The following is a 13,570-nucleotide window of genomic DNA, read 5'->3' as shown; positions in this document are numbered from 1 at the left end:
GGTCTCTATTTCTTCCTTGATTCCTTTTATTATCTATTCCTCATTCAAAAGTATATTATTTAATTTCCAAATGATAGGATGATTTTGTATTTTTATTTCACTTATTTCTGATTTCATTACCATATACTATAATAGGATGGAATGAATTATCTCTTTTTTGTTTTTTCTAAGATTTGCTTTGTGCCCTAAATTATGATCTATTTTAGAGAAAGTTCCATGAGAAGTTCTACTGAGAAGACAGTGACTTCACTTGTCAATGGATGAAATATTCTAAAGATTTCTATTAGGTTCTTTTGATTCATAGTATTTTTTAGTCCTGAAATATCTAATGATAAAATAAATGGGTTGAAATTCTCTAGTATTATTGTATTATGCTATATTTAATTCTTTTTTATCATACTCTTATTTTATTGGTAGGAAAACTAGGAAAGTTTATAAAATAAGAAATGCAAAGCATAATGTAGTTAAAGATAATGAAATAGAATTGGTGTCTTAATTAATATTTTCCATCTTTTTTAAAAAAATATTTTTTAGTTGTAGTTGGACATAATACCTTTATTTTATTCATTTAGTTTTTATGTGGTGCTGAGGATCAAACCCAAGGCTCACACTTACTGGACGAACACTCCACCGCTGAGCTACAACCCCAGCCCAGTATTTTCCATCTTTAATTAGTAAAAATTATCTTCTTTAAAGTATAAGAAAAAATTACCCATATTAACACTACTGACAATAATCTTCAATAATTTAACACTATATCTCTCTAACCTTTTTGTATTCATTAGCACTTAAAAGCATAAAAGTTGATGGATCTTTATATTTCTAAAAATATTAACTTAAATAGGTTTCCAATTGGAAAAGATAATAACTAATACCATTTGGTATTAAATAGAATTGAATTCTTTATACCTTCATTTTATTTACTAAGGATAGAACCCAGTGTCTCACACATCCTAGGAAAGTGCTCTACCATTGAGCCACAACCCCAACCCCAACTCTAGAACTATATACTAATAATCAAATTAAAGATATATGAAGAAAACAATGACATCACTGAGGGTTGTGTCAGATTGCCATTCACTGTCTAATCAGATATTCTTAAATTACTATTTGAGTTTTTATATTGAGAAGCATTTGCTTTCTGTGTATAGATACACATTGTTTGTGGCAGAAATATTTACAACCATTGTATCTTATTGTTGGATTATTCCCTTAACCAATATGAAGAAACTTCTTTGTCTCTTCTGATTAATCTTGGCTTGAAGTATACTTTTTCCTGATATGATAACATATTGTTTTGGTTTTCTAATTGCATGGATTATTTTTTTTCTACCCTTTCACCATTGGTCTCTGGATATATTTGCCTGTGAGGTAAATTTCTTGTAAACAATATATGGTTGGGTATTATTTTTTAATCCAATATTCCAGTCTATGTCTTTGGATTGCAGAATTTAGACCATTTACATTCAATGTTATTATAGAGAAATTATCTTTATTTCCTGCCATTTTTATTTCTAATATTTAATTCAGACTTTATTCTCCTTCAGTTGACAAAGTGAGATTCATCCTTGTGTTAGTTTTCATTTTTACTTTTTCATTTCTTTTTCATAAATATTTTATTATGTTTTGTGATATAGGATTAGTGGTTACAAATTATTTGTTTCTATTAATCATTGAAGGTTTTTATTTCATATTCAATTTTGAAGGATAGTTTTGCTAGTTAAGGTAATCTTTGCTAGCACTCATTTTGTCAGGGCTTGTTATATATTATTGCAAACCCTCTTGTCTTTTTGGGCCTGGGTTGAGAAATCAGTTAAAATTTGAATTGGTTTACCTCTAAATGTGACCTGCCATGTTTTCTTTTACAGCTTTTAAAATTCTAACTTTATCCTGTGTATTAGACTTTCACATTAAAATGTGTCTTGGAGAGGATTTCTTTTGTCCTTGCCTATTTGGAATTCTATATGCATCTTGTATTTGGATTTCCATCTTATTTGTAAGATTTGGAAAATTTTCTGAAATTATTTTCTTGAAAAGATTGTGCATTTCTTTAGTGTATGTTTCAAAGCCTTTTTCAATCCCAGTGATTCTTAAATATGATCTCTTGATGTTATCGTAGATTTCTTGAATATTTGGTTCATGATCTCTTAATATCTTTTCTTCATTGTTGCATTTTTAAAATTATATAATTGGTCTTCAAAGTCTGAGAGTCCATATTCAAAATGATCTTATTTATTTATGATGCTTTCCATTAAATTTTTTAAATAGCATTCTTTTTTTTAGAGAGAGAGAGAGAGAGAATTTTTTAATATTTATTTTTTAGTTTTCGGTGGACATTTTATGTGGTGCTGAGGATCGAACCCAGCACCCTGCACATGCCAGGCGAGTGCGCTACCGCTTGAGCCACATCCCCAGCCCAAGAGCATTCTTTTTAAATATTTTTTTGTTGTTGTAGATTGGACACAATACCTTTATTTATTTTTATGTGGTGCTGAGGATTGAACCCAGTGTCTCAGATGTGCAAGGCGTGTGCTCTACCTCTGAACCACAATCCCAGCCCCTCCATTAAATTTTTAATTTGATTTATCAAGCTGTTTATTTATCTGGTTCTTTTTAGAATCTCTCTTTATTGAAATGATGTTTCACTTCTTGTATTTTCTAATTTCTTACATTTTATTTTAGCTCATTGGACATTCTAACTATTAATTTTCTAAATTATTCCTGACATTTCCTTCACTGTGATATTAATGTAGTCAGTTGTTGAACTGTTATGGAGTATTTAGGGAGATTAGTTCTCTTGATTTTTCATATTGCTTGCATGACTACTCATCTCTTTGGATGATTATTGCTTCTTTTGTTATACAAGGAACATTTCAGTGATCTTCTTTCTCTTAAAAGCACCAGGGTGAGCAAATATCTAAGTACTAATACTTTCACTCTGTGTGTCTTCTGCTGTTCCCAGTGTCAGCACTACTTTGAAATAAAGCACTAAACCCTATTTACTACAATCTTTCAGAACAAAGTCGCATACTTATCAACTTTAGGACAAACAAAAAACTTGTTGATAATCTTCTCTATCGTTCTTAATAAAGGTATAAGCTTGTAGTAAGATCCAGAATAGTTTGGAAAAAATAGTTATTAATGACATTAAAATTGCTATTACATTATATAGCAACTGAAAAGAGAAGAAGAGAAAAATTGGACAAAAGAAGAGAGAAAAAACAGAAAAGAATAATACACACCAAGGTAAAAAGAGGAAAAAGATGAATGGGGCGATTTGAGGCAGTAGCAGGGAATGTTAAAAATAGGGGCTTAGAAATGCAAGTGTCACCTGAGCTAGGAAAACAAAGACAGAATGATTTGAATTAATGGTTGAAAGCATTAAGTTGGTAATGGTGGTACATGCCTGTAATTCCAAGTGACTTGGAAGGCTGAGGCAGGAGGATCACAAATTTAAGGCCAGTCTCAGCAATTTAGCAAGGCACTAAGCAACTTAGTGAGACCCTATCTCCAAATAAAAAAAAATAAAAAGGGCTGGGAATGAGACTTAGTGGTTGAGTGCCCTTGGGTTCAATCTCTGGTACCAACAAAACAAAACATTAGAATAAATACAACCAAATGAGTCGAAGACATGTTATCAAATGCTATAGTAACAATTATTGATTCAAAATAAGAGTAATATATATGTGACCAAAGTTGACATTAGAGCTATTTATAGTAAACCATGCCAAGGTGGAGAAAATTCTTCTGATGTCTTCTTGATTTGCATTTCATCATGATTTGGGATTTTTAGAAGAATATTCATCAATCTTTAGCTTTGTATTCACCCAGAAGTGCTCCCTTGATTCCTATGGACCTCCCACCAATTGATTCTTATGTGTTTATTCAGTGGCCTGAAGCTGGATGTTTGGAAGGTGCTATTTTACATCTGCTAACTATTTCTATTGTGTTCAGAAGCATAGGATACTGTCAACTCTGATTGCAGCAGATCATTGTGTACTAGCTTCCTCCACAGGATCCTCTTCAAAGTGGCATAGAGCCTGGGGGCTGTCTGGAAGTATGGGATCTATGGCTGTGGGCTCTCCATGGGTAATCTGCAATTCATAAGCTTCTCCTCTGACTGACACAGATCACCAAGGCATTGTCCCTGGGACCAGGAAAGGGACTTACTGATTCATACCCCCACTACCTATGGTTGTGAACCATAGGCTCCACTTCTCTCCACTGGCTCAGCCAGAGACAGTTGTCCCACTTGTGTGTGAGCTCCCAGTGCCCATGGCAGCAAATTAGCCATGAATCAAGGCAGCCATCCCCTCCACTGCTAGACAAAGGCAGCCATCCTACCAGCACCTTAGCTCTCACTGCCTGCCACCATGAATTGCAGGTGTCCATTCTACTCCTGTATCTGCCTGAACTCCTGTGGAATCTGTGTAGAGTGGCTAGGTTAAGCTAGCCCTTCCCAGGAATGACCAGCTCTTGGGTCTCCTTTACCCTATTCCCTCTGTCTGTGGTTGGGGGAGGGGATGAAGATTTCAGTAACTATTGGCTCCTAGTGATCCCTCCACAAGTTCCCTCTAGATGGATTATGGAGATATTCCACTTCAGAGGTATACCTTCTGGGTTGTTGTTGTTGTTGTTGTTGTTGCTGCTGCTGCTGCTGCTGCTATTGCTGCTGCTATCTAAGGTGGGAGAGAAGCTGTGTTGATTTAATTCCTTCTAGAAAGACTGGCCAGCTATGGACTCCTCAAAATGGCTGCTATGCCTTGCACAGCTTTCAATCCACAATTTGGATTAAACTGCTTGATTTCCTTCACTGACTGCTGTTCTACTGCATTTTAATTTAGTCTATTTTTCTTTTTAGCTTTGTTAAGGAAGTGAGCTTATGGGTTTTCCATCTCCCTTTTTTTCTTTCTCTTTATTGCCCCTCTCTCCCACCATACTCTGGTCTGGGTTTGGGATTAAGGAACACTGTCCTTATTTTCTGCTCTGATAACCAAACCTCAAGTCTCTCCAAGTCTCAGACTCTCCAATATTGAGTCTTAGAACTTTTACTCTGTCACCCACCTCTCCAATTTACTGTTCCTTTACTGATTCCTCTCTGGATTGTGAAGATATCAAGGGTCACTACTTAGCTCAGCCATACCATCTTCCTCTCCTACCAGTTTCTTAGGTTTTTTTTAAATCCTGCCATTCAGTGCTCAAACTTTTAGATATTTTAGTGAGGGATTCAACTAATGCATGGAAAGTTTTAAATTGTAAAATGATTAAACTTCCAATTCTTGGAATTTCATGTATATTTAATTGACTGATATACTTTAGCAAAATTTCTGTGCATTTAAAGAAAGAAAGATGGTTTTAAATGATATTGAGGGAGGCTTTGGGTAAAACTTTGACACCAACATCTCAGAAAAAAAAATCACTTTCTATACTCCTTCATTCCAAGCAATGAATGGGATTTTCTTGTTATATAAGTTTTCGTGTACATACCAATGGTTAGTTTCTTATAACCTTTTAATAGTAAACATTCAATTGAGAAAGCATTGTTCCTCAATTTCCTGCCTTTCTCTGTTCTTTATAGATGACAATTGATATGAAAATGCATAGAATTCTTCCAGCAACATCATTGGATTACTGATTTTGTGTCCTTTTTATAAATTTCCTTCTTTATAAATAATAAAAAGGACAATTTTAAAAGTAATTGTCAATTTTTAATAGACATTTTTGTGGGTTATTTTTATTTTGTAAGTAATCAGGAGTAAAATTGGTTTTACGATGTCTATAAATCCAAACAGTGTGAAGTATTAATCATCTGGTGAGACATCTAATGATTTTGTCTTATTTATTTCAGGGAGTTTTTACTTGTGCTTTTATCAATAACATGGGGAAAATAGTGGCAGGATAATGCCTCAGTATACTTGGTATTCAGACACACAGTGAATCATTCAGTCTTACCATGGATACATAAATATCTTGTCTTTAAAAGTATTGGCTTTATTCCCACAGGTCAATGTAGACCAAGGTGAGCTAATAAGGAAAAGTTTAATTCCTTCTGTTTGAGAAGTAACATGAAGGAGAGTTCTGACAGTAATTCTGCTAATTCATCTTCGAAAGAATCTATTACCACAGATTGATGTGAGCACTCAATCATGGTAAGCATTTTGTTCTGAAAATAGTGACCTTTTTCCTAGGGAATCATATCAATCCAATGACATTGGACCTTGACTATGTTAGGCAGCCATGGGGCTGGTCATTAACTATGATGCAGGGCTCCATGATTGAAGTATGGGTCCATGCATCCTAAGGTGATAAAAAGATGAACACTCATTATTTGCCACATACCTCAAGCTCAGGGTCCCTTTTATTCAATGTTCCTGGACCAATGATTACTTACAAAAACAAATCTTGTTGTAATCTGAACAAAATGAGTGACCAAACCACTTCTGTGAGCTAAGGTTCAGCACAGGGACCCTGCTAGGCAGACATGTAGGTGTATTTCTGGTGTTCAAGCAGTATAAGCCACTGGGACTGAGGTATTTGAAAGCTATCCTGATTGCATCTGTTGGAAGAAATGGATTGGATAGTTATCTATCAATATTTGCTTCTGGGGTAAAAGTGGAAACTCATTGATTGTTTGGCTTATAGCATCCATACACTATAGTAAACAGATACTTGAAAACAACACATAAGTCATGAGACCCTCTCCTTGAGCTAGTCACACGTTTGAACTGCCATATTCTGGTTGTTAATGGGTGTGAGGATGAAAATATAGTCAGAATCCAAAGACATAATTATGATTTTTTAAATTCTAATTTTCTATTAAGTGAATCAATTACATGGTAGTTGAAGAATAGGTACTTTACTCTGTGGAACCATCACAATATATTTTAATTTGCTGCCAACTCAGTCACTACAATTGGATAGTTCTTTTTATTTATTTTGTTTACATTTTCTATAAGCTAAAGAACCAATTTCAGTGTCAGTTTTAGTGCTGACATCTACCACAGGCCACATTAAATAGTTTTAGCTATGATTATAATTTACATTGTTGTGTTTTTAAATAGATTTTATTCTCTACTTTCCTATAGCCTATTAATTTTTCTATTGCATTGAAAGAGATATTCTGATTATAATAACTTATTTGAAATAGATGTGCTAGGGAACCTTAAAAGTGTATATTTCATGAAATATTATTTTTATACTCATGATCAAAGATGTGATATTTTGTCATGCATGTGGCCCAATGCCTTAGGTGAATTTTTATAATTGCTTATAACTAAATTGATTAACACAGTTTTGTTTCACAACTTCCTTCATTTCCCCTGTACTTTGTAGATTAAGTGCTAGAATTCCCTGGAATATCATTGCAATACCAGTGAAATACTGATTTTTTTTATGACCTGTGTTAGCTTTTTATGAAGAATCAACATAATATATTCCTGAGGAAACACCCAATTTTAGTAAATTTATTTCTATGAGTTATTTTTACAATTTTAAGTAATTAAGAATTAAATAGGTTTACAAAGAGTTTTTTAATAAAAATATTAAATATTAATAGTCTGATAATTTATCTCAGCCTTCAGTCTTCTTAATTTTAATTATTCTATACTTTTTTCTACTTTCTATAGCATCTAAAGCATTCTACAGAAATTATAAATTAGTGTATTTTGTATAGGTAAATAGTGATAACTTGTCTTGTGCAGTTGTAAAAACTGGACATATCTGCTTCTCGTGTTCCCAGATTATTACCCATGACAACATGGACCAAGTACTAGGTTTCAAATAAGCAGATTTGTTCCTTCCCAGTGTCATCACATAAAGAAAAAATAATGGGAATTATTCAGCCTCTCTTTCTTAAGGGCCAGTGGGAATTCTCATATGGCAATTGTTTTGTCCTAAAAATACTGACATTCTTCTTAGGGAAACACAATATTCCAATGACACTAGACCCTGGCTATGCTAGGTGACTATGTGACTTGTCATTGACTGGGATGTTGGTCTGCATAATTGAAGAGTGTAATTAAGAGTATCCCAGGGTGACAAAAACCTGGGTGATCAGAAACTGCCACATATCTCAGGCTCAGGGTTCCTTTTATTCAATGTGCCTGGACCAATGATGACTTGCAGAAATGAATCTCATTGGAATCTGGATAAAATGAGTGACCAAACCACTTCTGTGAGTTGAGGTCCGGCAAGGGGACCCTGCTAGGCAGACATGTGGAGGGAGTTTAAGTAGTCAGCAGCTAGGTATGAAACTAACCTGTTCGCAGCAAATGAATTGTATAAAGGTCTATAAATACCCAATTATAGGATGACACAGATTTTTTTTAAGGGCTTACCTGGCAACATCTATATACCTAGTAAATAGACTCTAGAGAAACAGGACTTGACTGGTGAGGTTCATAGGAAATTATTATTTCTGTCCTTGGGTTATCTGACATTTGTCTAAGCTACCTAAGTCTTCTAGCTGATAGTTTGTCTTTAGAGTGTAATGAGATGACCAATGTCCAAAGATATTGAAGATATTTTATTTTTTATTTTCTATACTAAAAAATTTGCATGGAAATTTAAGAAAGGGTACTACTATATATGGAATCAACTAGTGGATTTTATTTATTCATTTATTTATTTGCCAATTTAGGCACTAGGTTTGGGACAAGTTTGTTTTCACTTTTTCCTATAAAAAAGGGAATGATTTTGTATATTAGCACTGCCTTCAAATATATGCTTCATCAAATATCTTAGATGTGAAAAGATTATGTTCATTTTTACATGAATGTATTGGACACATATACCTGTCCTCAATATTTTCCACTGTATTAAAAGAGATATTCTCATTATAATAAATAATTTGAAGTGGATATGCCAGGGAAATTTTGATATTAGCATTTTATAAAATATTATTTTACATAGTTGTGACCAAAGATGCTGCAAGCAAGTTTAGTTGTGTTTGTCATACAGTTGGTCCAATGAATGTCTTGTGTGAATTCTTAAAATTAACTGTAATTCAGTAATCTGTTAGCATTTTTTCTCAGCTTCCCTAATTCCCCTATACTTTTATAAATTAGGCATGATAGAATCCATGGAATCTCACCACTGGAAGAGTCACATACTAAATTTGTTACCTACCATCTCCTTTATCTGTAAATGATGAAAACAATATACTCCTGAGGTAACAACAAATTTTTAGTAAATTCTTGTGAAGTTTGGTATCATTTTTTAAAATTATCGAAAATTTAATTTTGTGAACAGTATGTTCATACAAACAGCCTCAAACATTATTAAGTTGTGCTGAGACATCACTATTTTTAAGATTTTGTGCTTTTTTTTACTTTGAATAACATCTAATCCATTTTATAGAGATTGTAAATTAGTTTATTTTATGTGGAAGTTAATAAGGAAATCGCCTATCCCATGCAAATGTGAAAAAAATAATCTGTATACTTTTCATATTCCTATATATAATCTCTCCCTATAGGTCAATATGGACCAAGATCTGCAATTCATCTGGATAAATTTATTTCTTCATTTGTGTTGTCATGTGAAGGAAAGTATTAGGAATCATTAAGTCTCTCATCCTCAAGAGCCAGTGGTATTTCTCACAAAGTAAGCATTTTGCCTGAACATACTTATGTTCCTTGTAGAAACCACAAAGCTCCAACAGCACTGCATTGTGGCAGCCATGAGACTGGTCTGCATGATTAAAGATGTGGGTCAGTGTGTCTCAGTGTGATTAAGGCTAAGTGATCAGTGTCTGCCACATACCTCAGGTACCGGGTCCATTTTATTCAATGTGCCTGGACCTCAGATAACTTACAAAAATGGATCTTGTTGGAATCTGAATAAAATGAATGACCAAACCAATTCTGTAAACTGGGTTTTAGCACAGGGACCTTGCTAGGCAGAAATTTGGGAGAATTTCAGGTTTTCAGCCAATAGGTCCCACAGAGCTGAGGGAAATTGAAAACTACCAAATTGTATAGATTAGTTGAAATGAAATGGATGTTTGTTTATAGATATCCAATTGTGGAATATAAGAGTTAGTCCTTTGTTATTTCACTGGTAGCCTCTATATTCTGGATTGGAGATTAACATCTGAGTAGTGAACACTTTGGGAAACTATGTTACCTATACGTGAGTAATTCTTCTCACTGGGAATAGTCTACTAAGATCCTAGTAAATGACCACTTAAAAGATATGAGGAGTTTTCATTTGGGCTGTATCACTTAAATTATAAAAGTATTATGGAACATGTAATTTTTGTTTTTCTTAAAGGGTAATAGCATGTTTTAGTTTGATCCCTCACAGGGTCACAAGCACATGTTTTGTGTTCCCTGTGTTTGGGGCTCAGTATTCTACATACTTGAGGGAAGGATTCAAATCCTGCAAGAAGAATTTAAACTATAAAATAATTGAATTGATGTATATTTTGTGGACTGATATTCATTCTTTCAACCATTTTCTATTTAAATGGAGATTTTAGTTTTAATGAGTTATCCTAAAAGAGACCTTCAGGAACACTTTGACACCAATGTCTTAGAAAAAAAAATTACCGTCTATTCTCTGTTCTAATCAGTAAATATAATTTTCTTGTCATGTAGGTTGTCAAGTACATATCTATGATGGGTTTGTAGAAATCTCTTAAATTCAATTGGGAAGGTATTGTTCTTCAATTTTCCTGACTTCTCCGGTACTTTGTAGTTGAAAAGGAGCATTAGAAGCACTTAGAATTATTTCTGCTATAATGGGATATTGCGATCAGTGACTCCATCTTGGTTTATTGTTGTTTCTCATTCCCAGGATTATTCTTTACTCTGCATCTTGGAGCATCTTACCCTCAATACCAAAGAAGACTGTCATTAGAAGTTTATCACCTCTGGTCAGTGCTTTCTTAATTCTTGGTCCTGGGAAATGCATGTTGTCCCTAATTTATATCTCATATATTCCAGATATCCCAAATGACATTAAGGTGATATCTGAGACATTGAAATGTATGGCTCCTTCCAGAATACTGGCATCCTCACTAACACCTAATTTCTTTATCCCTAATGTTCCTCTCTCAGACAATGGTTTTCTATGTAGCAAGCTTCCTAAACTCAGGTTGGTAATACTGTGACAACATTAAACCACTGAGCTAGTCACTTTTTATTAACTGCTATATCTTCAAATGATCAAACCACCAGTTTCTGAGATAACATGGCAATTTCTCTCTCTCTCTCTCTCTCTCTCTCTCTCTCTCTCTCTCTCTGTGTGTGTGTGTGTGTGTGTGTGTGTGTGTGTGTGTGTATGTGTTTCTGGAAATTGAACTCAGAGAATCAAACATGCTAGGCACTGAACTATACACCCAGCCACAATTTTTAACATGTACTCTGTTCAGTTTGGGGGTGTAGCTCAGTGATAGAATGCCATTGTAGTGAGCAAGAAGCCCTAGGTTTGATTTCCTGCCTCAAAGCTATAAATAAATGAAAACAAATTTTCATTGGTCATGTTTATGTTATAAGTAATCAAGAATGTAATTGGTTTTATAACCTCTGTGAATCCAAACAGGAGGTATCAATAGTCTTATGAGACATCTGATATTTCTGTCTCTTTTTTCAAGAGATTTCATACCTCCTCTCTTTGGAATATGGGAAAAATGCCAGTAGGATAATATGTCAGTATGTTGTCCGTGCGAGGACATAGTAAACGACCCAAGCTTTCCATGATGGATAAATGGTAATAGGAACTTTCCATTGTTACATATACAATTAAATATATACAATTTACCATACTTATCTGTGGGTCACACATCTGTGATTCAACCAGACATTTGGGGGTAAAAATCGGTACTGAACATGTACCCTAGAATTTTGTCTTGTCATTATTCTCTAAACAATGCAAATAATCACAATCAATGTAATTTATGCAGCCTTTACATGTATTTGGATATTATAAACGATAAGGGGCTTGACCATCCTCAGATTTTGGTGTCTTTTGGGTAACCTTGTACAAACTCACATGGGTACTAAGGAAGGAATATATTTACTGTGTTTCCACAGATCAACGTGGACCAAGATTAGATTGTATGACAAAGTTGATTCTTCCTCTTGCAAGGTGACATGGAAGAGAGTTTGAGAAGAATTCGGCTTAATTTTTCTCAAGTACTTCTATTCTCATACTTTGAGGTGGTAATTTGCTCAAGGTAAGCATCTTTTAATGAAAATACTAAAATTCCTCCTATAGAATCATATCACTCCAATGTCATTGGACTCTAGCTATGATAGACAGCCATGGGAATGGTCATTAACTGTGTTGCAGGGCTCCATGATTGAAGAGTGTGTGTCTATGTGTCCCAGAATGACAAAAACCTGGGTGATCTGTAGCTGCCACATACCTTAGGCTCAGGGTCCATTTTATTCAGTGTGCCTGGACCAATGATGACTTACAAAAACGGATCTTGTTGGAATCTGAACAAAATGAGTGACCAAACCACTTCTGTGAGCTGAGGTCCAGCATGGGGACTCTGCCAGGCAGACAGGGGTGGCAGGCGAGGGTCGGGGGGGGGGGATTTCACATGTTCAGACAGTGGGACCCATAAGCAATAAGGAATTAGAAAACTATCTTCCTTATAATTGGTTAGAATAAAAAAATTATAGAGGTCTTTTTAAATTTGGGATAGGCGTGTTACATTGCACTCCTGTGAGTGCTTGACCACAGCATTCATATACGTGCTTATCAGGTATATGAATGGTATATGAATGCTAGGGACAAGGTCATACTTAATGAATACTGTGAAAGTAGCTGTGGTTGCACTTGAAACATTCATACCATTTTCTTCTTTTTCTAAGTATTGCAATGTTATTTTTAAGTTTATTTTCAAACAGATACATAAAAAAAGTACGTCCTAGGGGGCGATACCATGTAACATTTTATTACATGAATACCTTGTATTGGATGCAGGCTCTCTCAGATTGTTTCTTTTGAGGAGAACAAACGTTTTAGTTTGAGTCAATCCCATTTATTGATACTTATTTTTAATTCTTGTGCTATAGCAGTCTTATTAAGGAAGTGAGGGGCCTAATCCCACATGATGAAGATTAGGGCCTACTTTTTCTTCTATTAGACACAGAGTCTCTGGTTTAACTCCTAGGTCCTTGGTCCATTCTGAGTTAAGATTTGTGCATGGTGAGAGATAGGGACTCAATTTCAGTTTGTTGCATACGGATTTCCCGTTTATCAAGCACCATTTGTTGAAGGTGCTATCTTTTCTCCAGTGCATTAGAAGAACTTAGCATTATTTCTGCTAAAACTGGATATTGCCATCCGTGACTCCATCTTGGTTTATTGTTGTTTCTCATTCCCAGGATATATTCTTTACTCTGCAACCTGGAGCATCTTTCCCTCAAGACCAAAGGAGACTGTCATTAGAAGTTCATCGCCTCTGGTCAGTGTTGCTTTCTTAACTCACGGTCCTGGGAAATGCTGGTTTCTGCATGTTGTCCCTAAACTATTTCTCATAAAAATATTCCCCATATCCCCAAAGACTCTAAGGTGATATCTGAGACATTAAAATGTCTGGCTCCTTCCAGATTAC

General features: G+C 34.7%; 1 long non-coding RNA gene and 3 pseudogenes across 7 annotated transcripts in view; all 4 read left to right on the top strand.

Annotated features, from left to right (window-relative positions):
* LOC143394184 (uncharacterized) overlaps positions 1-13,570 on the top strand; it is a 78,849-nt gene that overhangs the window by 30,811 nt on the left and 34,468 nt on the right. For all 7 annotated transcript variants that reach the window (XR_013090670.2, XR_013155361.1, XR_013155364.1 and 4 more), the window contains exons 2-6: positions 6,004-6,149; positions 9,476-9,603; positions 10,798-10,876; positions 12,036-12,178; positions 13,341-13,420. This is a non-coding gene — a long non-coding RNA (uncharacterized LOC143394184). The remainder of the gene's footprint in view (positions 1-6,003; positions 6,150-9,475; positions 9,604-10,797; positions 10,877-12,035; positions 12,179-13,340; positions 13,421-13,570) is intronic.
* Positions 6,374-6,456, top strand: LOC143396114 (small nucleolar RNA SNORD116; annotated as a pseudogene).
* On the top strand, positions 8,105-8,187 carry LOC143396113 (small nucleolar RNA SNORD116; annotated as a pseudogene).
* On the top strand, positions 12,405-12,487 carry LOC143396111 (small nucleolar RNA SNORD116; annotated as a pseudogene).

The sequence above is a fragment of the Callospermophilus lateralis genome, chromosome 3 (genome assembly GCF_048772815.1).
Source record: "Callospermophilus lateralis isolate mCalLat2 chromosome 3, mCalLat2.hap1, whole genome shotgun sequence".
Classification (NCBI taxonomy): domain Eukaryota; kingdom Metazoa; phylum Chordata; class Mammalia; order Rodentia; family Sciuridae; genus Callospermophilus; species Callospermophilus lateralis.
Note: the sequence above shows the minus strand (reverse complement) of the source record. Positions and strands in the feature narration are given on the sequence as shown.